The sequence below is a fragment of the Dendrobates tinctorius genome, unplaced genomic scaffold (assembly GCF_039654945.1).
Source record: "Dendrobates tinctorius isolate UK_male_01 unplaced genomic scaffold, ASM3965494v1 ptg000060l, whole genome shotgun sequence".
Taxonomy (NCBI): Eukaryota; Metazoa; Chordata; class Amphibia; order Anura; family Dendrobatidae; genus Dendrobates; species Dendrobates tinctorius.
This window is the reverse complement of record NW_027361728.1, coordinates 407,855-430,385: the sequence shown is the minus strand read 5'-3', so window position 1 is coordinate 430,385 and position 22,531 is coordinate 407,855.

Sequence of the window (22,531 nt, the reverse complement as noted above, 5' to 3'; positions counted from 1 at the left end):
GGTCCTGCAGCCTCTGAGTGCTTCTGCAAGCGCTCCGCCCCCTCCACAGGTTCTGCGACCTCCCAAGCTGTGCTCCTGCACAGCTTCCTCTGACAGCCCCGTGGTCTGAGTTCCTTCCCCAATGCCGGGACCGCTGACCAGTCACGCTACACTCCTGCAGACAAGGGTAAGCGTGATAGGAAGCACGTAAACTGCAGGCACCATAGAGTCGGCTAACCCGACCTCAACACGACAGTATTGGAGGCAAAGTGACGTTGACACTACCCGGAAACAGCTGGCGTGCTGGAACCAGGCTGGGCAGGAGGGAGTACCCGTGCCAAAGACACTTCTGAGCAGCAACTGGTGGTGTTGGAGCCCAGGGATTACAGAGGCCTAATTGGAGCAAGTTTAATATCTGTAGTAGTGTGTATGTGGACAGAGCAGGAGAAATTGCAGGACACACAGCAGGGGATCAGCTGATGTTACTGAACCCCAATAACACTAGAGCATGTGTTGACTGTGCAGACGGCACTTATGAGCAGCAACTGGTGGTGTTGGAGCCCAGGGATTACAGTTCAGGTGGTAGAAACATGAACCCAACAGGAGACCTGGATACTGTTGCCAACCAATTATTTAATATGGAACAGGACTGGCAAATTCCTGCGAGATCCAGGCCTTGTTCATTTTCAGAAAAGTAAGCCGGTCAACGTTATCGGAGGATAGTCGCATGCGACTGTCTGTTAGTACACCACCTGGGGCACTAAAGACGCGTTCCGATAATACACTAGCAGCAGGGCAAGCCAGTACCTCCAATGCATACTGGCTAAGCTCTGACCATGTATCTAGCTTAGAGATCCAAAACTTGAAGGGGGAAGAGCCGTGTGGGAGAACACTGAGAGGGCAAGACATGTAGTCTGTCACCATCTGACGGAAACGTTGCCTCCTGCTGACTAGAGCGGTCTGTGATGGTGTAAACATTTGTGGCGGGGGCACAAAACTTTGCCACATTTGGGCCATACTGGTCTTGCCTTGTGCTGAGGCGCTGCTTCTGCTCCCTCTTTGTGCAGAGCTTCCTCCACTGCTTCGATGCACTGAGCTGCTTTGTAAAGCACTAGCAGCACTGCTCTTGGGTGGAATGGAGAACATGATGGAATACACCAGTGTGTCTTGGTACTCCCGCATTTTACGCTGCCGGTTCAACAGTGTTATGAGGCTTTGTAAGTTGTCCCGGTAGCGAGGATCTAGGAGGGTGTACACCCAATAATCAGCCGTGTTGAGAATGTGGGCGATGCGGCGGTCGTTTCTCAGGCACTGCAGCATGAAATCAACCATGTGCTGCAGACTGCCAACTGGCCAAGAAACGCTGTCCCCTGCTTGAGGCGTCATCTCTGCCTGCTCTGCATCACCCCACCCTGGCTCTACATAATGACTACTAGAGCATTGTGTACCTCCCTCCTCTGGACAGATGTCTTCCTCCTCCATTGACTACTACTGATCCTCCTCACAAAGTGTCCCCTGCCTAGGCCTTTGTGAGGAACCACGTTGCGCAGACTGTCCAGAAGCAGATGGCATTTGTGACTCCTTATCCTCCACCTCTTCCACAACCTCCCCCTTAGTGCTTGCAGTGATTTTTCAAGCAGGCAGATAAGGGGGATAGTCATGCTGACTAGTGCATCATCTGCACTCGCGATCCGCGTGGAATCATCGAAGGCACGCAAAACGTGGCAGATGTCCTTCATAGAGGCCTACTCAGTGGTGGTGAAGTGTGAACGGTGCGCAGTGCGACTTGTTTGTGCCTGATGCAGCTGGTACTCCATTACTGCTGCCTGCTGCTTACACAACCTCTCCAACATATGTAACGTTGAATTCCACCTGGTGGGTAGGTCACATATGATGCGATGTTCCGGAAGGCGGAATCGGTGCTGCAGAGCTGCAATGCGCGATCTTGCCATGCTGGAACGCCACAAGTGAGCACACTCTATGCGGACCTTGTGCAGCAGTGCATCAAGATCTGGATAGTCCCTCAAAAAACTCTGCATGACCAAGTTGAGCACATGTGCCAGACATGGGATGTGAGGGAGGTTGCCTAGGCCCAGAGCTGCCACCAGATTTTGACCATTGTCACACACTACCATGCCTGGCTGGAGATTCGCTGGCACTAACCACACGTCGCTCTCCCGCTTGATGGCATTCCAGAGCTCCTGCGCTGTGTGGCTTCGATTCCCCAAAGAAATTAATTTCAATATGGCCTGTTGACGTTTGGCCACGGCTGTGCTCATATCGGTCGTAACAGGTAAGCGTTCACAGGTCCATGTGGAGTTAGACTGTGACAGCTCCTGCGGCGCTGATTCAGAGGAACTGGAGTATGAGGAGGCGTCAATGTGTACAGACTGGATTCCTGCAATCCTTGGAGTTGGCAGAACACGTACAGCGCCACTCTCAAGATCTGTACCCAGCTCCACAACATTTACCCAATGGGCAGTGAGGGAAAGATATCGTCCCTGTCCATGGTTACTGGTCCATGCATTGGTGGTCAGGTGGACCTTGCTACTGACAGCGTTTAGTAGCGCATGTTTAATTTTTCCCTCCACATGCTTTTGCAGGGCACGGACGGCTTGCCTGCTGAAATAAAAGTGGCTGGGCACGTTGTATTGTGGGACTGCCAATGCCATGAAGTTACGGAAGGTGTCAATCTCCACCAGCCTGAATGAGAGCATTTCAAGTGCCAGTAGTTTTGCAATGCCAGCATTCAGAGCCTGTGCTCGGGGGTGGTTTGCCGAGTATGGGCACCTTTTCTCCCATGCCTGTGCTACCGATGGCTGTAGACTGGCCTGGGAGTGTGAGGATGACGGGGAACGTGGTGCTGTGGGTGGAATGACACTGTGTCTCTGTACAACAGTGCCAGAGGTTCTTCCATGGCGATCCTATGAGGAAGCCGAACCAGCTGTGTGTGAGCTGGAGGAAGAGGTTACAACACGAGCTGAAGAGGTGGTAGGTGGCTCTGTAGGTTGGCCTAAGTCTTCAGTGTGTCTTTGTAACTCCACCACGTGCTTGGTCCGCACATGTTTCCACATATTTGTGGTATTGAGGTTGCTGACACTTTTTCCTCTTTTCACTTTCTGATTACACAGCTTGCATTTGACAAAGCAAATGTCATCTGCAACTGTGTCAAAAAAGGACCAGGCAATGCAAGTTTTGGGAGCGCCCGTTTTGGGTTTTGGAAGAGGTATGCTCCTAATGGGTGCCGAAGTGGAGGCTACAGGCAACCGAGTCTGTCCCCTCCCTCTCCCGCCTTTTTTGGCCATTCGGGGACTCTCTTCCTCCTGCTCCCACCACCTTCCTGTACCTCACGCCATGATGGGTCAAGGACCTCATCATCTACACTACCCTCTTCAAACGACTGCTTCTCCTGGGTAGTCTCGACAGCACAGTATGCACCAGAAAGTGGCACCTGAGTCTCATCATCAGATGCCTACTGAGGGGTGCTGACCATAGGCACTGGCCCACCCGCCTCTTCAGATTCAGAGAGACAAAGCTGTTGCGCATCACTGCATACTTCCTTTTCTTCAAATTCTCAAATGCTGCTTGGCTGGCCCCCTCTTTCCAAGCCAACAGATGCAGAGAACAGAAGTAGAGATGGCTCCTGTCCAGAGCTCTCTGACTGCCTGGGCAATTTGGCAGGTGGTGAAGAGACAGATGGGTGCTCTTCAGTGCTCTGGACCTGAGAGGATTTGGAACTAATTGATGTCGATGCGTTAGCTGCCATCCATCCGACAACGGCTTCAATTTGTTCGTCCTGCAGCAGTGGGGTACGGCGAGCTCCTACAAACCTGCTCATAAAGGACTGTTCCCTGTGAAAACTGGGGGATGCTGAGTCACTGGTGCCCGCAGCAGGCATAGAATCCCCACGTCCTCTCCCTGCAGAAACTCCACGCCCACGAACCTTACTCCCTGCCTTCTTCATCTTGGTAGACTGATAAAGATAGGCAGAAAAGTACTAAGGGCTTAGTGTGCTTATTCCTGAACAGCTGCTAACAGGTATAAGAAACACTAATTTTATAAAGTGTGGACTAGACTTTAATATGAGCTAATGTGGCCTACACAACTGTAAAGTGGAGTATTTGGTGAACTTTATTAACTTTTTTTTATCACAAAAAGACACTGGATGTGCCCAAAGATGTAAAACCGATAGTATCACAAACTTTTTGTACCTATTACAATGCAGGAAGGTAACCTACAATGCAATAGATGAGGCTCCAAAAAATAGGCTAATACTAATCTGGCTGGGGCTGCAGGGCACAAGCCAGCAGAATGGCTCCTCTATCTAATCCTATATAGTGTTTGCAAATATTCTAGCTGGATACGGATGGAACCACACTAATAGGAGAAATCTGGAAAAATGAGCAGCACTAATGCAAAAAAGGACAATGTATGAGGCAGTGACGCACCCTGAGTGGACTACAACCGGAGGTGGCTGGCTGCAGAACACACTACAGCGTGAGCTGCACTCACACACAGAGACCTCGCAGACAGCCGTGAACAACACTGCAAGGCAAAAGAAAGCTACAGCGGTTGATAAAGTAGCCTGGGTAAAGCACAATATAGCAAATCGCTAGGTCACACTGTCCCTCAGAACAGCAGCATCCTATCCCTAACTGAATTCACAGCAGAGTGAACCCAAAATGGCGGCGGCGACTTGTATAGTGCATCATGACATCATTTCAGCAGCCAATCACAGCCATGCCAGTAGTTACATGCCTAACATGCTCTAACAGGATGTGCCCACACTTCTTAGGATTCTCATTGGCTGAATAAAATCAAACTGGCTCATTGCATTATGGGAACTTCTGATTCCGGTATTCGATATACTAAAAGTATCGGAACTCAGTATCGGAATTCCGATACCGCGAATATCGGCCGATACCCGATATTGCAGTATCAGAATGCTCAAAACTACTCGTGTATAAGCCGAGAGGGGGACTTTAAGCCCAAAAAAATGGACTGAAAATCTGACATCAGAATAAACCTTTCCCTTTTAGGTCAATTAGGATTACCATAATTATTAATATTTGCGAAATGCCAGAATAATGAGAGAGAATGTTTTAAGGCATTTTTATTACTTACTTCTAAGTCAAAAGTTTGCATACACTATAGATTACTATGCCTTTAAACAATTCTGGACTGCCCATTTGAGGATATCATGTGTTTGTAACATCTGAGTTAATTAGAGACACACCTGTGGATGTATTGTAATGCACATCTGAAACACACGGCTTCTTTGTAGCATCATGGAAAAATCTAAAGAAATCGGCCAAGATATCAGGAAGAGAATTGTGGACATGCACAAGTCTGGCTAATCCTTGGGTACAATTTCAAGATACCTGAAGGTGCCTTATACATCTCTACAAACAATTACTGTATATGCAAGTACAAGCAAGATGGGAATGTCCAGCCATCATACCGCTCAGGAAGGAGACAGGTTCTGTGTCCCAGAGATGAACGTGATTTGGTCTGACATGTGCATATCACCCTCTAACAGAAAAACCTGTCTGTGTTGTTAAGTGGACTACAAGTTCCAGATACTCTAAGGCTAAGTGCACACGTAGCAGAAATTTTCTGCTGAAAAATAGGACTCCCTTCGCAGAAACCACGTGTTTTTTTCCGTGCGTTTTTTTGCGCGTTTTTACCGCGATTTTTGCGTTTTTTTTCTGCGTGTTTCTAGACACATGGAAAAAGCCAGAAACTCGGAAAAAACGTGAAATTAATGAGCATGCTGCGATTTTTACTGCAATGTGTTTTTTTCGCCGTGAAAAACGCATCAATGTGCACAAAAAGTGCTAAATGCATAGAAATGAATGGGAAGATTCTTTTTCGCGTTTTTCCGGTGGATTTTTTGGCAAATCCGTGGAAAAAACACGAAAAAACCGCTGTGTGTGAACACAGCCTTAGCAAGGGCTGCTGAATGGAGAGAGGGCTGTCTTTAAGTCTGGGACTGCAGATAAGTCCATAGTTAAACGCAATATTATAGTTGTGATAACTGTGTAACTGTGGTATTTCTCGGGGAATTATCAGTGTTTGTTGTCTGTCTGGGGACAGGTTAATGCTTGTTTAAAGAAAGAAAAAAAAAGAAAAGGCTGTGATTGGTGCATGTGATCAGGTATCTGTGAGATGTTTGTTCCAGAGCCTTTATACAAGAGTATATAGTTCGGTGTTTTCCTTACTAGCATTCCAATGATTTTTTCTGCTTTTTTTCTGTACGGTCTATCCCCATTGAATACATGCTCCATGGACAATGCTACCAGGTGTGCATCTTGTAAGATGTATGCATGCCTTAAACAACCGTTTGAGGATGAATATGTCTGCACTCGATGCCAGAAAGTTCCATGTTTGGAAGCCCAGGTAACGGATCTAAATGTGCAGCTTGCAACAATCAGGAGCAACTTGAGAGGAGCTTAGAGCTCACTGAGCTTGCACTGACTGGGGCCAGAGATATGGAAGAGGGTGGATGTGGGGAAGAGCAGGACAGAGAAGTATGCAGCTGGGTAAATATTACAAGAAGGGGTAGTCGGAAAGTGCCAAGGAGCCCAGTCCTGATCTGGTACAACATAGTAAATATGCCTATTTGGCTGATATTTGAAATGCAAACCCAGGAATGGGATCACTGCAGCACTACATTGTTCCTAGCAACCAGGAAAACGACTGCTGTAGGACTGGCGGAAATAGGAGTGCAGCAAAGGCCAGACAGTTGTTGGTGTTAGGGGATTCTATAATTAGGCGAACAGTCAGGGTCATCTGCCACGGAGACAATGAATGTCAAACAGTGTGTGTTCTGCCAGGTGCTCGGATTCAACATATTCCAGATCAGATGGACAGATTGCTGGATGGGATTGGAGAAAACCCAGTGGCTGTTATACACATCGGTACTGGAGATGAGCGACTTTGCCTTTTTTAGGGTCGAGTCGGGTTTCATGAAACCCGACTCTCTCAAAAGTCGAGTCGAACAAAATTGGCCGACTATAGGGAAAAGTCAGGGTCCGACTGAAACACGAAACCCAGTGCAAGTCAATGGGGAAGCAAAGTCGACAGAGAGTGGAGGACAGTAAATACACCTACAGTGCCCATTTCAATGCCAACAACATCAATTCTTATTACTTAAGCTTGTCAACCTTAGTTTACTTTATAATAATAGTTACGCATTGAAAACTGGGGGTTATTTGGCTAAAGTTGTGGGGGGGGTATGCTGGAATCCACACAGCATCATACGTGGAAGAAGGCAGAACGTTCTCCCTGCTGCCACTCGCTTTCAGTCATAGTGGCAGTTTAGAAGATGTTCCAGTCAGCGCTGGCTACAAAATGACCTTGCTGTAGTAACTTCCCAGCACTTTGTGACCTCTTCCTAGGAGCTCCAGCTAGAGGTGAGCGATTTTGCCTTTTTTCGGGTCGAGTCGGGTTTCATGAAACCCGACTTTGAAATCGGCCGACTATAGGGAAAAGTCGGGGTCCGACTGAAACACTAAACCCAATGCAAGTCAATGTGGAAGCAAAGTCGGCAGGGAGTGGAGGACAGTAAACACACCTACAGTGCCCATTTCAATGCCAACAACATCAATTCTTATTACTTAAGCTTGTCAACCTTAAGTTACTTTATAATAATAGTTACGCATTGAAAACTGGGGGTTATTTGGCTAAAGTTGTGGGGGGTAGGGCTGGTGTCAGGTTTTTGTGTGCCCTGGGTCAAAGAGTGTCAGTGCGCCCTTTTAACACATACCACAATTCATAATGCGCCGATACGGCACAGAAATATGGGTATAGTACAATGAAAAATACTTCACTGCTTACATGACATGACTGATATCTATTTTAAATTCTACAATAGCTCAAAAAACGGACAGTATATTACCCAATACAGTATTATGGCCACCACCTAGTGCGCCATACAGAATAATGAGCACCATATATTTCTCGATACAGAATAATTGGTCCCATATAATGTTCCATACAGTATATGATGAGCTCCACATAATGCTACAGTATATGTTGATCCCCATGGATGATGCTCCATTGTCTTATGGGCCCAAATAATGCTCCATATATAATGGGCCCCATTTCTAATGCTCCAGTGTATAATGGGCCCTGTAAATGCTGATCCAGTGTCTGATGTCCCCCATTTGGAAAGCTCCAGTATATGATGGGCCTCATGGATGATGCTCCAGTGTAAGATGGGCCCAAATAATGCTCCATATATAATGGGCACCATTTCTAATGCTCCAGTGTCTAATGGGCCCCATAAATGCGGATCCAGTGTCTGATGTCCCCCATTTGGAATGCTCCAGTATATGATGGGCCTCATGGATGATGCCCCAGTGTATGATGGGCCCAAATAATGCTCCATATATAATGGACCCCATTTCTAATGCTCCAGTGTATAATGGGCCCCATAAATGCTGATCCAGTGTCTGATGTTCCCCATTTGAAATGCTCCAGTATGTGATGGGCCTCATGGATGATGCTCCAGTGTATGGTGGGCCCACATAATGCTCCATATATAATATGCCCCATTTCTAATGCTCCAGTGTATAATGGGCCCCGTAAATGCTAATCCAGTGTCTGATGTCCCCCATTTGGAATGCTCAAGTATATGATGGACCTCATGGATGATGCTCCAGTGCATGATGGGCCCAAATAATGCTCCATATATAATGGGCCCCATTTCTAATGCTCCAGTGTATAATGGGCCCCAAAAATGCTGATCCAGTGTCTTATGTCCCCCATTTGGAATTGTCCAGTATATGATGGGCCTCATGGATGATACTCCAGTGTATGATGGGTCCAAATAATGCTCCATATATAATAGGCCCCATTTCTAAAGCTCGGGTGTATAATGGGCCCCGTAAATGCTGATCCAGTGTCTGATGTCCCCAATTTGGAATGCTCCAGTATATGATGGGCCTCATGGATAATGCTCCAGTGTATGATGGGCCCAATATCTCATTCTCCAGTGTCTAGTACTCCCCAAAAATTGCTCCCAACCTTTAAAAAAGTTAAATACCTCTCCTCGCTGGGCACTGCTCTACTATGGACTCCTCAGCATCACCAACTTCCAGCTCTCTGCACTTGTACTGTTTAGGCAGATGGCATACAGACGTGATGTCATTGCGCTCTCTGACCTGAATGTCACTGTCAGGAAATGTAGAAGACTTCACGGCGGTGGAGCAGGGATAGGTAAGTATTGCAAGTGCTGTGGCCCTGAGCAAGCAGGGGGGCCCACTCGTGGGTGACGGCACTGGCACAGGGCCTCTTATAGTATGCCGGAGTGTCTGATGGTGAGTGGGCCCTCCCACCGGCAGAGACACTTTTGCGTACTATGAGGGGTCCTGTGCCAGTGCCGTCACCCATGAGGGTGCCCCCCCACCTCCTCAGGGAACCAGTACTTGCATCTGCACCTTCCTCTGTGTCACTGTGTAAGGTGGTATAGTATGAGGGAAGGGGCACCTGAGTTTCATCAGGGTCAGATTCTGGCTCTGTAGAGTGCGAGGGGAATGTAGTGCTGTGGGTGAATGTACCAGCAGAATCATCTAGCAGTGTCTGTGCATAAGTGCACTCCATATCTGATTCATGTTGGACTGGGGAATTCAGGATTTGACTTGATAACCCTGGCATGGTATGTGAAAAGAGCTCCATGGAGTAATCTGAAGTGTGTGCTGCCACATCCTTCATTTTTGGTGGGGGTGAAGGACACAAGGAAAGGGGTTGTTCCTGACCAGAAGCCAGCACTGACGACTCAGTGCTTGCAGTTTTTGCAACTTCAGAAGAGGAGGCAATAGAGCTGGAGGCTGTTTCGGTAATGTAAGCCAAAACCAGTTCCTGATGCTCCGGCTTTAAAAACGGTTTACCTACTCCCAGAAAAAGGAGCCTTCCAGATCTTCCGGAGCCAGACCATGCCGCTGTCTCAACACCTCCTGCCTTAGCTGCTATTGTGCTTTTGGCACTACCAGCAGATGCACCACCATCATTACCAGCTGGCCCCCCATGCTTACGTCCGTGGTACCTTTCACCATACTTCCTAATTTTTGTGAAAATGGACCCAAAATACCAGCAGATATGTGGAACTGGATCAGAAGCATACCACTGTATACAGTCTAGGGATAATTGTAAATCTCCATATATATTTCATGAGTCAGACACAGACGCTCGCAGGCTCAGTATGAATTAGACAATACTATAAAAATTTGAAAAAGGGTACAGTATCACTAGATACAAGGTATATATAGTATAGTTTAAACATTCTAATTCTCCGTATATATTTCATGAAGCAGACACAGATGCTCTCAGGCCCAGTATGGATTAGACAATAATATAAAAAGTTGAAAAGAGGAACAGTATCACCAGATACCATGTATATATAGTATAGTTTAAATTTTCTAAATCTCCGTATATATTTCAGGAGGCAGACACAGACGCTCTCAGGCCCAGTATGGATTCGACAAGAATATAGAAAGTTGAGAAAGGGTACAGTAACACCAGATACCAGGTATATATAGTATAGTTTAAACATTCTAAATCTCCGTATATATTTCATGAAGCAGACACAGATGCTCTCAGGCCCAGTATGGATTAGACAATAATATAAAAAGTTGAAAAGAGGAACAGTATCACCAGATACCATGTATATATAGTATAGTTTAAATTTTCTAAATCTCCGTATATATTTCAGGAGGCAGACACAGACGCTCTCAGGCCCAGTATGGATTCGACAAGAATATAGAAAGTTGAGACAGGGTACAGTAACACCAGATACCAGGTATATATAGTATAGTTTAAACATTCTAAATCTCCGTATATTTTTCAGTAAGTAGACACAGACGTGCTCAGCCTCAGTATGGATTACACCTCATTATAAAAAGCAGTAAAAGGGTAATGGTCAGAAGCATACAGCTTTATACAGTGTAGGGGTCATTGTAAATCTCCGTATATATTTTCAGAGTCAGAAACAGACTATCATTATATTCTACTATATTATATTCTATCATGCATTAGACCAGAATATAAAAATCAGTAAAAAATGGGTAATATATCACAAGCGTACAGCTGTATACAGTGTGGTGGTAATCGTAAATCTCCAAATATATTTTTTGGAGTAACAGACAGATGTTCACAGGCTGAGTCTGGATTACACCAGAATCTAAATAGCAAAAAAGGGTACTGTATCAGAAGCGTACAGCTGTATACAGTGTTGGGCAAAATTTAAATCTCGGTATATATTTACGGAGTCACCCTCAGACGCTCACTCGGTCTAGATCTCACCATAATGCAAAATGTTTAAAAAAGGTACTGGATAATAGGATAGCAAGTATATATATTGTAGGGTACTATTTAAATCTCCGTATATATTTCCGTAGTCACCCTCAGACACTCACTCACTATGGATTTGACCGTAATACAAAATGTCTAACAAAGGTACTGTATCACAAGATACTGTAGGAGGTGTATATAGTATAGGGTCAAATTTTTATCTCCGTATATATTGAAGGAGTAAACCACACACGCTCACTCAGTATGGATTATAACGTAATAAAAAATTTAGAACTAAGGTACTGTATCAGCAGATACCATGTGTATATAGTATAAGTGAAAAAGTAAATCTCCCTATATATTTCCGGAGTCACATTCAGATAGTCAGCATGTATTTCTCCGTGATACCAGCCAGTACATGGTAGTGTGTGAGGAGCGTACAGCTCTATACGGTGTGGGAAATAATGAACGTTCGTTCACTGTGCAGAAAAACAGAATAAAAGTAGGAGTGCTGTGTAAAAAACAGTCTGCACAGCAGTGTACACAGCAATACTGCTGTAAGGCAGGCTAATAATCAGCGCTGCTGCACACAAGAAAATCAAATCAAATCAAATCAAATTTATTATTGCCAAGTACATATTACATATATACAAGGAATTCTTTGTGGCAAAGAGGCAACATAATATATAACAACAGATACAACAAGTAACATCTAACAAGACAGATACAGTATATAGTCTACACATGACGATTTAATTGTTGAACAGAGAGTGGATAGAAGCTGTTCATATGGTGGTTGGTGCTGCATTTGGGGACTCTGAAGCGACGTCCTGAAGGGAGTAGTTGGAATGAGGAGTGTCCCGGGTGAGAGGGATCGGATGAAATTTTCAATGCGTGGGATCGAATACTCTTATCATAAAGATCCTGGATTTTAGGCAGGGGGGAACCTATAATTCTCTCTGCTGTTCTGAAAGTCCTTTGTAAGCGGAGTTTGTCATGCGCAGTGGCTCCCCCATACCAGACTATCAGAGAGGAACAAATCACAGATCTGATGACAGCATTAAAGAATAAGATCAGCAGATTCTTAGACAAACCATATCTTTCCAGCTGACGCAGGAAGAACATCCTCTGTTGTGCTTTTCTTATAACAGCATCCACGTTTTTCCCCAATTTAAGATCATGAGAGATGATAACACCAAGGAATTTGGTCTCTGTGACCCTAAGAACCACTTCGTCATGGATGTAGATTGGAAGTATCTCATGTTGATCTTTCCTAAAATCCACAACCATCTCATTCCCTGTCACTGCACACTAACTGTATACAACAATTGCGTTCAGCACAAGCACATAAGAACTTCTGTTTACAGGCCTAGGTGTCTCCCAAATGATAAACAGCGTCAGCAACCTCTCCCTACTGTAAAGATGGGCAGAAGAAAAATGGCAGTCGTCGGTGAGGGCTTTTAGACACACTCCGTATATACAAGGGTTGGACAAAATAATGCAACCACCTAAAGTTTTGGCATCATAATCATCGAACATGTTATAAACATGCAAACCGTGACATATGGTAATGTTTTGTAGTTGATTATTTGTGTTATGTGATATGTGTATGTAAATTAACTGTTTGTTTTGCATAATTGTAAGAACATTGATGAAAGCCTGGTACCAATGGCAGTCCTCTCTGATATTCAAAGAGGCCAAATTGATGATGCTTGTATAGCAGGCGCTAGTGTAACAGAAAGTGCCTGTATGCTTGGTGTGTCAAGAGGTACTGTCTCCAAAGTAATGACTTTGTTGGAAAGAGAAGGCAAAACATCCGCTACAAAGCACAGGACCGGCTGAAAGTGGAAGTCGACTGAGAGACACAGTTGGACTCTAAAGCGAATTGTGAGAGAGGATCACAAGAACACGGCTCCAAAAATCAATGCTGAGCTCAATGAACACCTACAGAACACAGTTTACACGAAAAATGGTCGTCGGAAGCTGCACAAATCTGGAATCCACGGATGAGCTGCAATGTTAAAAATGCTGCTCTCACTGACAAATGTTTCCAAGTGTTTAGAGTGGTGTAGAAACCTCCAGAATAGGTCCCTCGAGCAGTGGAAACATGTGATATTCTCAGACGAATCATCGTTTACCCTATTTCCGCCTTCCGGCCAAGTGTACGTTTGGAGACAGCTGAAAGAAGCATTCCATCCAGACTGCCTTCTCCCAACTGTAAAACATGGCGGAGGTTCTGTGATGATCTGGGGTGATATTTCATGGAGATCCACCTGGCCAATGATATCTCTTCATGGACGAATTAACAGCCGCGATTATTTAGGCATTTTGGCCAACCAAGTGAATCCTATGGTTCAAGCACTGTTCCCGGAGGGGAACGCCATCTTTCAGGATGATAATGCACCAATTCATACAGCTAGAATTGTTAAAGCATGGCACGAGGAACATTGTAATGAAGTTGAGCATCTCATCTGGCCCCCACAATACCCAGACCTCAACATTGATCATTTATGGCCGATTTTAGAGTTTCAAGTTGGACGTCGATTTCTGCCGCCATCGTCGCTCAAAGAACCGGAGTGTGTTTTAACATAAGAATGGGCTACAATTCCTTTGGAAACAATTCCTACCTTGTATGAATCCATACAATAATAATACAATACAATAATTGAGGCTGTAATGGCCGCTAAAGGTGGACATACACCATGTTAAACTAACTTTTGTGGATGTTTCCAGATGTTTCCATTATTTTGTCCAACCACCGGATTTCAGGAGTCACCCTCAGACGCTCACTCAGTCAGTATGGATTTAACCGTAATCTAAAATGTTTAAAAATGGTACTGTATCAGCAGATACCAGGTGTATCCAGTCTAGGGGTAATTGTAAATCTCCGTCTATATTTCCGGAGTCAGACAAAGACACTCACAGGCTCAGTATGGATTAGACAAGAATATAAAAAGTCGGAAAAGGTTAATGTATTACAAGCGAACAGCTGCATACAGTGTTGGGGTCATTTTAAATCTCCTTATAGTTTACCAGAGTCAGACACAAACTCTCACAGGCTCAGTATGCATTACACCATAATATACAAATTATAAAAAGGGAAATGTATTTGAAGTGTACACCAGTATACACTGTTGGGGTACTTTTAAATCTTCGTATATATTTTAGTCTCAGTAAGACAGTCCAGACTCTCCGCTACAGGAAACTAGATGGATACAAGTACAGGTGGAAAGTGGAGTGAGTGCAGAAATTTGGGAATTAATAATCATGGGAAAACCTCCCAGGAGAATTCGCAGAGGCGATGGTGACCCTCAATTACTTTGTCTGTGGAGACTGCGAAAACGGTTCTTTGTGAAGAAAGGGTTGTTGTATCGCAGTAGCTTGGATCCCATCACCATTACTCGTCTCCATCAAATTGTGATCACAGGGAGAGGTGTAGACATGGTCCTCACTGCCTATCATGATCTGTCTGTTCACTTTGGAGTGCAAAAGACAGAAGCCACAGGCTGTAGGCGATTCTATTGGATTGGCATGAGAGGAGACAATGAAAAATGGTGGCAGGAATGTCACATGTCTGTGACTAGGAAAACTGTGAAAGATGATCATAAAGCACCACTGCATCCGATTTTGAGTCGACGTCCATAACAAATGGTAGCAATTGATCATCTGAAGGTAGAGCCCAGCAGGACAGACCATAGCTACGTCTTAACTATCATCGATCATTTCAGCAAATTTGTAGTGCCCGTCCCTGTGAAGGATTTAACTGCCTAGACTACTCAGCGGTGGAGCAGTGAGAGGTAAGTCTTGCAAGTGCTTGGGCCCTGAGCAAGCAGGGGGGGCAAACTCGTGGGTGCTGGTACTGGCACAGGGACCCTAATAGTACGCCGGTGTGTCTGACGGCAAGTGGGCCCCCTCACCATCAGAGACACTTTATTGTACTATGAGGGGCCCTGTGCCAGTGCCATCGCCCAAGAGTGGGCCCACCCACCTGTTCAGGGCAATGGCACTTGCCCGGGTGCGCCAGGTGGTGACCCCGGCCCTGGGGGGGCAACCCAGTTAGGGAGGTTGAAAAAATGGCATATGTTGATGTGTAGGCTGGACATTCAGCAGCTGCAAATGGAGGAAGAGAAGAAGTCCGAGGAAGAGGAGGACAAAAGCGAGCCATTTTTATTGCCACCTATGTATCTTCAGGGGAAGGTGGGAAAAAATCCTTTGAAACCCATGCCTGGTTCATTTTAATGATGGTTAGATCATCAACATTTTGGGTTCACAGACGGGTCCTTTTTTCTGTCAGGATTGATCCAGCAGCACTGAAGACTCTTTCAGATAGCACACTACCAGCAGGGCAAGCGAGCTCCTGTAAGGCATATTGTGCCAATTCAGGCCAGGTGTCCAGTTTACAGGCCCAATAGTCAAAGGGGAATGACCTGTGAGGGAGAACATCGATATGGGAGGAGTGGTTTGTAACCATAGTTGACAACTGCTGTCTCATGTCACTTGCAATCGATTCAGTATTACCAGTCATGTGAGCGGTACTTGAGAAATCAGTCCACAACATGGTCATGAAACCCCTATCTCCAACGCCACTTCGGCTGTGTGCACCACGAACACCTCTTCAATTTTGCCCTCTACGGCTCCTGGAAGAACCAGCACCGCTGCTGTGTGCTGGGAATGCCTCCAACAAATGGTTTACCAGAGTTGCTTGTTAATTAGCCAATATTATCTCTAGGTTCTGTGGCATGATGTTCTGTAATTTGCCTTTATAGCGTGGATCCAGGATGCTGGCCAACCAGTAGCTGTCATCCTTCATCATTTTGGCAATGCGGGGGTCCCTTTTTAGGATCCGCAAGGCATAATCACACATGTGGGCCAATGTTCCAGGTGTCAATGATGCACTGCCGGTGGTGGGTGGAGGAGCACTTTCTGGCAAATCCACATCCCTCCAGTCACGCACAAACCCTGGACCTGACCTTGGCACTCCAACATTTTCTCTTGCCCCCTGAGAAGCATCCTCCTCCCCAAAATAATCATCCCCCTCATCCTCCTCTTCCTCTTCTTCCTCCACCTTGTCCAGGTCAGTTGCCTTCGCTGACAATGGTTGACTGTCATCAATGCTTCCCTCATCCTCTTCCTCCTCCTCTGCTGCAGACGCCTGATCCTTAATGTGCATCAAAGTTTGCATGAGCAGATGCATAAGTGGGATGCTCATACTTATGATGGCATCGTCTGCACTTACCAGCCGTGTGCATTCCTCAAAACACTGAAGGACTTTACAGAGGTCTTTCAGCTTTGACCACTGCACACCCGACAACTCCATGTCTGCCCTCAAACTACCTGTCTGTGTATCCTCCCACAAATGCATTACAGCCTGCCTCTGTTCACACAGCCTATCAACCATGTGCATGGTGGAGTTCCACCTTGTTGCTGTGTCTATGATTAGGCGGTGCTTGGGGAGGTGGAGCGATCGCTGCAGCTTCTGCATACGACTGGAGTGTATGGGCGAGCGACAGATGTGCGAGCACAGTCTTCGCACCTTATTGAGCAGGGCCGTTAACTCTGGATAGTTATTTAGGAAGCACTGCACCACCAGGTTCAAGGTGTGAGCCAGGCAAGCTACCGTATGTGTCTCAGTTTTGCAAGGGCTATGGCAGCCACAAAATTCCGGCTGTTATCACTGACTACCTTGCCTGGCTCAAGATGTAGACTGCCCAGCCATCACTCGGTTTGTCGCTGCAAGTAGTCGGCCAGTACCTCCGCGGTGTGTCTTTTGTCGCCCAAAAACATCATCTTTAAAACAGCCTGCTGCCGCTGACTACTAGCTATTCGATAGAGGGACACCTAGTGTGCAACACTGTCAGCTGCGGATGGAGTGCTCGTGCGACTGCGCTTTGTGGACGAGCTTTCACTTCTGGAGGAGGAGGTTCGAACGCCTACAGCCAACTGTTTCCTATACAGTGGGCTAGGCAGCACTGTTCCACCACTGCTGTCCCCTATGGAGCCTGCATCCACCACATTAACCCAGGGCACAGTGATGGACACATAATGGCCCTGGCCATGCCTACTGGCCCATGCATCTGTTGTGAGGTGCACCTATCCACTCACTGATTGTTTGAGTGCATGGACAATGCGGTCTTTCACATGCAGGTGGAGAGCAGGAATGGCTTTTTGAGAAAAGAAGTGCCAACTGGGTAGGTCATAGCATGGGACAGCGCAGGCCATGAGCTCTTGGAACGCTTTGCTTTCAACCAAACGGTAGGGCATCATCTCTAATGAGATCAGTTTGGCAATGTAGATGTTCAAAGCCAGTGTACACGGATGAGAGAATGAGTACTTTCTTGTCCTACTCAGAGTGTCTGGTAGGGTGAGCTGGACTTGAGAGCTGCATATGAGGGAACTAGCAGTGGACCTGACAGACTGAGAGGGGGTTGGTGATGGTGAGTGTGGTGGTGGTGGTGGCCTAGATTCAGTCTTTTGTTGCAAAAACATTGTGATTCCCTGACTGCTTTGGCCTTGCAATGAACCTCATCATTTCTTGCTGGTTGTGTGCTTACCGGTGCGCTTTCAGTGGGGGAAGCGATGGAGCGTTGCTGGCTACCTTCAGTTGGAGCAGGTGCACATGTGCTAACTGAGGTTTTGTAGTCCGTCCATGCTTGCAAGTGCATGGTGGTTAAATGTCTAAGGATGCAACTGGTGTTTAAATTTTGGAGATTTTTACCTCGGCTGAAGGTCCTTCCGCACGTCTTACAGATAACCTGTGCCTCATCAATAGGATTTTGGTCAAAAAAGTGCCACACTGCACTCTTCCTTTTATGGTACAAATTTTCAGGGCTTGCACGCTGCGCTAATTTGACCATCTGGCCAAGCTGTCCTGCAACTCTTTTGTTTTGGTACAGCTATGGGCCTGCCAGATAACCGCTGTTGCGATGTTGATGCCAGCTGCGGATCCTTTTCCTCTTCTGAGCTATTGCCAGTGGCACCCTCTTCCCCCAATGGATGCCAATTCGGGTCAACAACTGTGTCATCAATCACCTCCTCTTCATTTTCATCTGCACCTTCCTCTGTGTCACCATGTAAGGTGGGATAGTATGCGGGAAGGGGCACCTGAGTTTCATTAGGGTCTGATTCTGGCTCCCTAGACTGCAAGGCAAATGTATTGCTCTGGGTCAATGTACCAGCAGAATCATCTAGCAATGGCTGTGCATCAGTGCACTCCATGTCAGATTCATCTTGGATTGGGGAATTCAGGATTTGACTTGATAACCCTGGCATGGTATGTGAAAAGAGCTCCATTGAGTAATCTAAAGTGTGGGCTGCCGCATCCTTCGCTTTTGGTGTGGGTGAAGGACACAAGGAAAGGTGTTGTTCCTGACCAGAAGCCTGCACTGACGACTCAGTGCTTGCAGTTTTGGAAACTTCAGAAGAGGAGGCGATAGAGCTGGAGGCTGTTTCGGTAATGTAAGCCAAAACCAGTTCCTGATGCTCCAGCTTTAAAAGCGGTTTACCTACTCCTAGAAAAGGGGACCATAAAGGCCTTCTTGTGCCAGACGATGACGCAGGCTCAACACCTCCTGCCTTAGCTGCTATTGTGCTTTTGCCATAACCAGCAGATGCACCACCACCATCATCAGTACCAGCTGCCCCCCCGCCCACGTACACGGCCTCTTCCACAATACTTCCTCATGTTTGTGAAAATGTACCAAAAATACTAGCAGAGATATGGTACTGTATGAGGAGCGTACAGCTGTCTAAGGTGTTTGGAAAAATTTAAATCTTCGTATATATTTCCTTAGTCACAGACACTCTCCCGGTATGTATTTGACCGTAATCCAACCAGCAGATATATGGTACTGTATCAGAAGTGTACAGCTGTATACGTTTTTGTTGAAAATGTCAATCTCTGGATATTTGTTTCCGGAGTCACACACAGACGCTCCATATATAATGGGCCCCATTTCTAATGCTCCAGTGTATAATGGGCCCCGTAAATGCTGATCCAGTGTCTTATGTCCCCCATTTGGAATGCTCCAGTATATGATGGGCCTCATGGATGATGCTCCAGTGTATGATGGGTCCAAATAATGCTCCATATATAATGGGCCCCATTTCTAAATCTCCAGTGTATAATGGGCCCCGTAAATGCTGATCCAGTGTCTGATGTCCCCAATTTGGAATGCTCCAATATATGATGGGCCTCATTGATGCTCCAGTGTATGATGGACCCAATATCTCATTCTCCAGTGTTTAGTGCTCCCCAAAAATTGCTCCCAACCTTTAAAAAAAATTAAATACCTCTCCTCGCTTGGCACTGCTTTACTATGGACTCCTCAGCATCACCATCTTCCAGCTCTCTGCACTTGACCTGTTTATGCAGATGGCATACAGACGTGATGTCGTTGCGCTCTCTGACCTGAATGTCACTGTCAGGAAATGTGGAAGATGTCACGGCGGTGGAGCAGGGATAGGTAAGTATTGCAAGTGCTGTGGCCCTGAGCAAGCAGGGGGGGCCCACTCGTAGGCGACGGCACTGACACAGGGCCTCTTATAGTATGCCGGAGTGTCTGATGGCGAGTGGGCCCTCCCACCGGCAGAGACACTTTTGCTTACTATGAAGGGCCCTGTGCCAGTGCCGTCACCCATGAGTATGCCCCCCCACCTGCTCAGGGAACCAGCACTTTCATCTGCACCTTCCTCTGTGTCACTGTGTAAGGTGGTATAGTATGAGGGAAGGGGCACCTGAGTTTCATCAGGGTCAGATTCTGGCTCTGTAGAGTGCGTGGGGAATGTAGTGCTGTGGGTGAATGTACCAGCAGAATCATCTAGCAGTGGCTGTGCATAAGTGCACTCCATCTCTGATTCATGTTGGACTGGGGAATTCAGGATTTGACTTGATAACCCTGGCATGGTATGTGAAAAGAGCTCCATGGAGTAATCTGAAGTGTGTGCTGCCGCATCCTTCATTTTTAGTGGGGGTGAAGGACACAAGGAAAGGGGTTGTTCCTGACCAGAAGCCTGCACTGACGACTCAGTGCTTGCAGTTTTTGCAACTTCAGAAGAGGAGGCAATAGAGCTGGAGGCTGTTTCGGCATTGTAAGCCAAAACCAGTTCCTGATGCTCTGGCTTTAAAAGTGGTTTACCTACTCCCAGAAAAGGGAGCCTTCCAGGTCTTCCGGAGCAAGACCATGCTGCTGTCTCAACACCTCCTGCCTTAGCTGCTATTGTGCTTTTGGCACTACCAGCAGATGCACCACCATCAATACCAGCTGGCCCCCCATGCCCACGTCCGTGGCCCCTTTCACCATACTTCCTAATTTTTGTGAAAATGGACCCAAAATACCAGCAGATATGAGGTACTGGATCAGAAACGTACCGCTGTATACAGTCTAGGGATAATTGTAAATCTCCGTATATATTTCATGAGTCAGACACAGACGCTCGCAGGCTCAGTATGAATTAGACAATACTATAAAAATTTGAAAAAGGGTACAGTATCACTAGATACAAGGTATATATAGTATAGTTTAAACATTCTAAATCTCTGTATATATTTCATGAAGCAGACACAGGTGTTCATTGGCTCAGTATGGATTAGACAATAATTTAAAAGTTGAAAAAGGGTACAGTATCACCAGATACAAGGTATATATAGTATTGTTTAAACATTCCAAATCTCTGTATATATTTCAGGAGGCAGACACAGATGCTCTCAGGCTCAGTATGGATTCAAAAAGAATATAGAAAGTTGAGAAAGGGTACAGTAACACCAGATACCAGGTATATATTGCATAGTTTAAACATTCTAAATCTCCGTATATATTTCAGGAAGCAGACTCAGATGCTCTGAGCCTCATTATGGATTAGACAATAATATAAAAAGTTGAAAAAGGGAACAGTATCACCAGATACCATGTATATATAGTATAGCTTAAATTTTCTAAATCTCTGTATATATTTCAGGAGGCAGACACAGACGCTCTCAGGCCCAGTATGGATTCGACAAGAATATAGAAAGTTGAGAAAGGGTACAGTAACACCAGATACCAGGTATATATATTATAGTTTAAACATTCTAAATCTCCGTATATTTTTCATTAAGCAGACACAGACGTGCTCAGCCTCAGTATGGATTACACCTCATTATAAAAAGCAGTAAAAGGGTAATGGATCAGAAGCATACAGGTTTATACAGTGTAGGGGTCATTGTAAATCTCCATATATATTTTCAGAGTCAGAAACAGACTCTCACTGGCTCTGTATGCATTAGACCAGAATATAAAAAGCAGTAAAAAATGGGTAATGTATTACAAGCATACAGCTGTATACATGTGTGGTGGTAATCGTAAATCTCCAAATATATTTTTTGGAGTAACACACAGACGTTCACAGGCTGAGTCTAGATTACACCAGGATCTAAATAGCAAAAAAGGGTACTGTATCAGAAGCGTACAGATGTATACAGTGTTGGGCAAAATTTAAATCTCGGTATATATTTACGGAGTCACCCTCAGACGCTCAGTCGGTCTGGATCTCACCATAATACAAAATGTTTAAAAAAGGTACTGGATAACATGATAGCAAGTATTTATATTGTAGGGTACTATTTAAATCTCCGTATATATTTCCATAGTCACCCTCAGACGCTCACTCACTATGGATTTGACCGTAATACAAAATGTCTAACAAAGGTACTGTATCACAAGATACTGTAGGAGGTGTATATAGTATAGGGTCAAATTTTTATCTCCGTATATATTGAAGGAGTAAACCACACACGCTCACTCAGTATGGATTATAACGTAATAAAAAATTTAGAACTAAGGTACTGTATCAGCAGATACCAGGTATATATAGTATAAGTGAAAAAGTAAATCTACCTATACAGTGGGGAAAAAAAGTATTTAGTCAGTCAGCAATAGTGCAAGTTCCACCACTTAAAAAGATGAGAGGCGTCTGTAATTTACATCATAGGTAGACCTCTGTTTTTTTTTCATTTTATTTGCATATTATGGTGGAAAATAAGTATTTGGTCAGAAACAAGCAATCAAGATTTCTGGCTCTCACAGACCTGTAACTTCTTCTTTAAGAGTCTCCTCTTTCCTCCACTCATTACCTGTAGTAATGGCACCTGTTTAAACTTGTTATCAGTATAAAAAGACACCTGTGCACACCCTCAAACAGTCTGACTCCAAACTCCACTATGGTGAAGACCAAAGAGCTGTCAAAGGACACCAGAAACAAAATTGTAGCCCTGCACCAGGCTGGG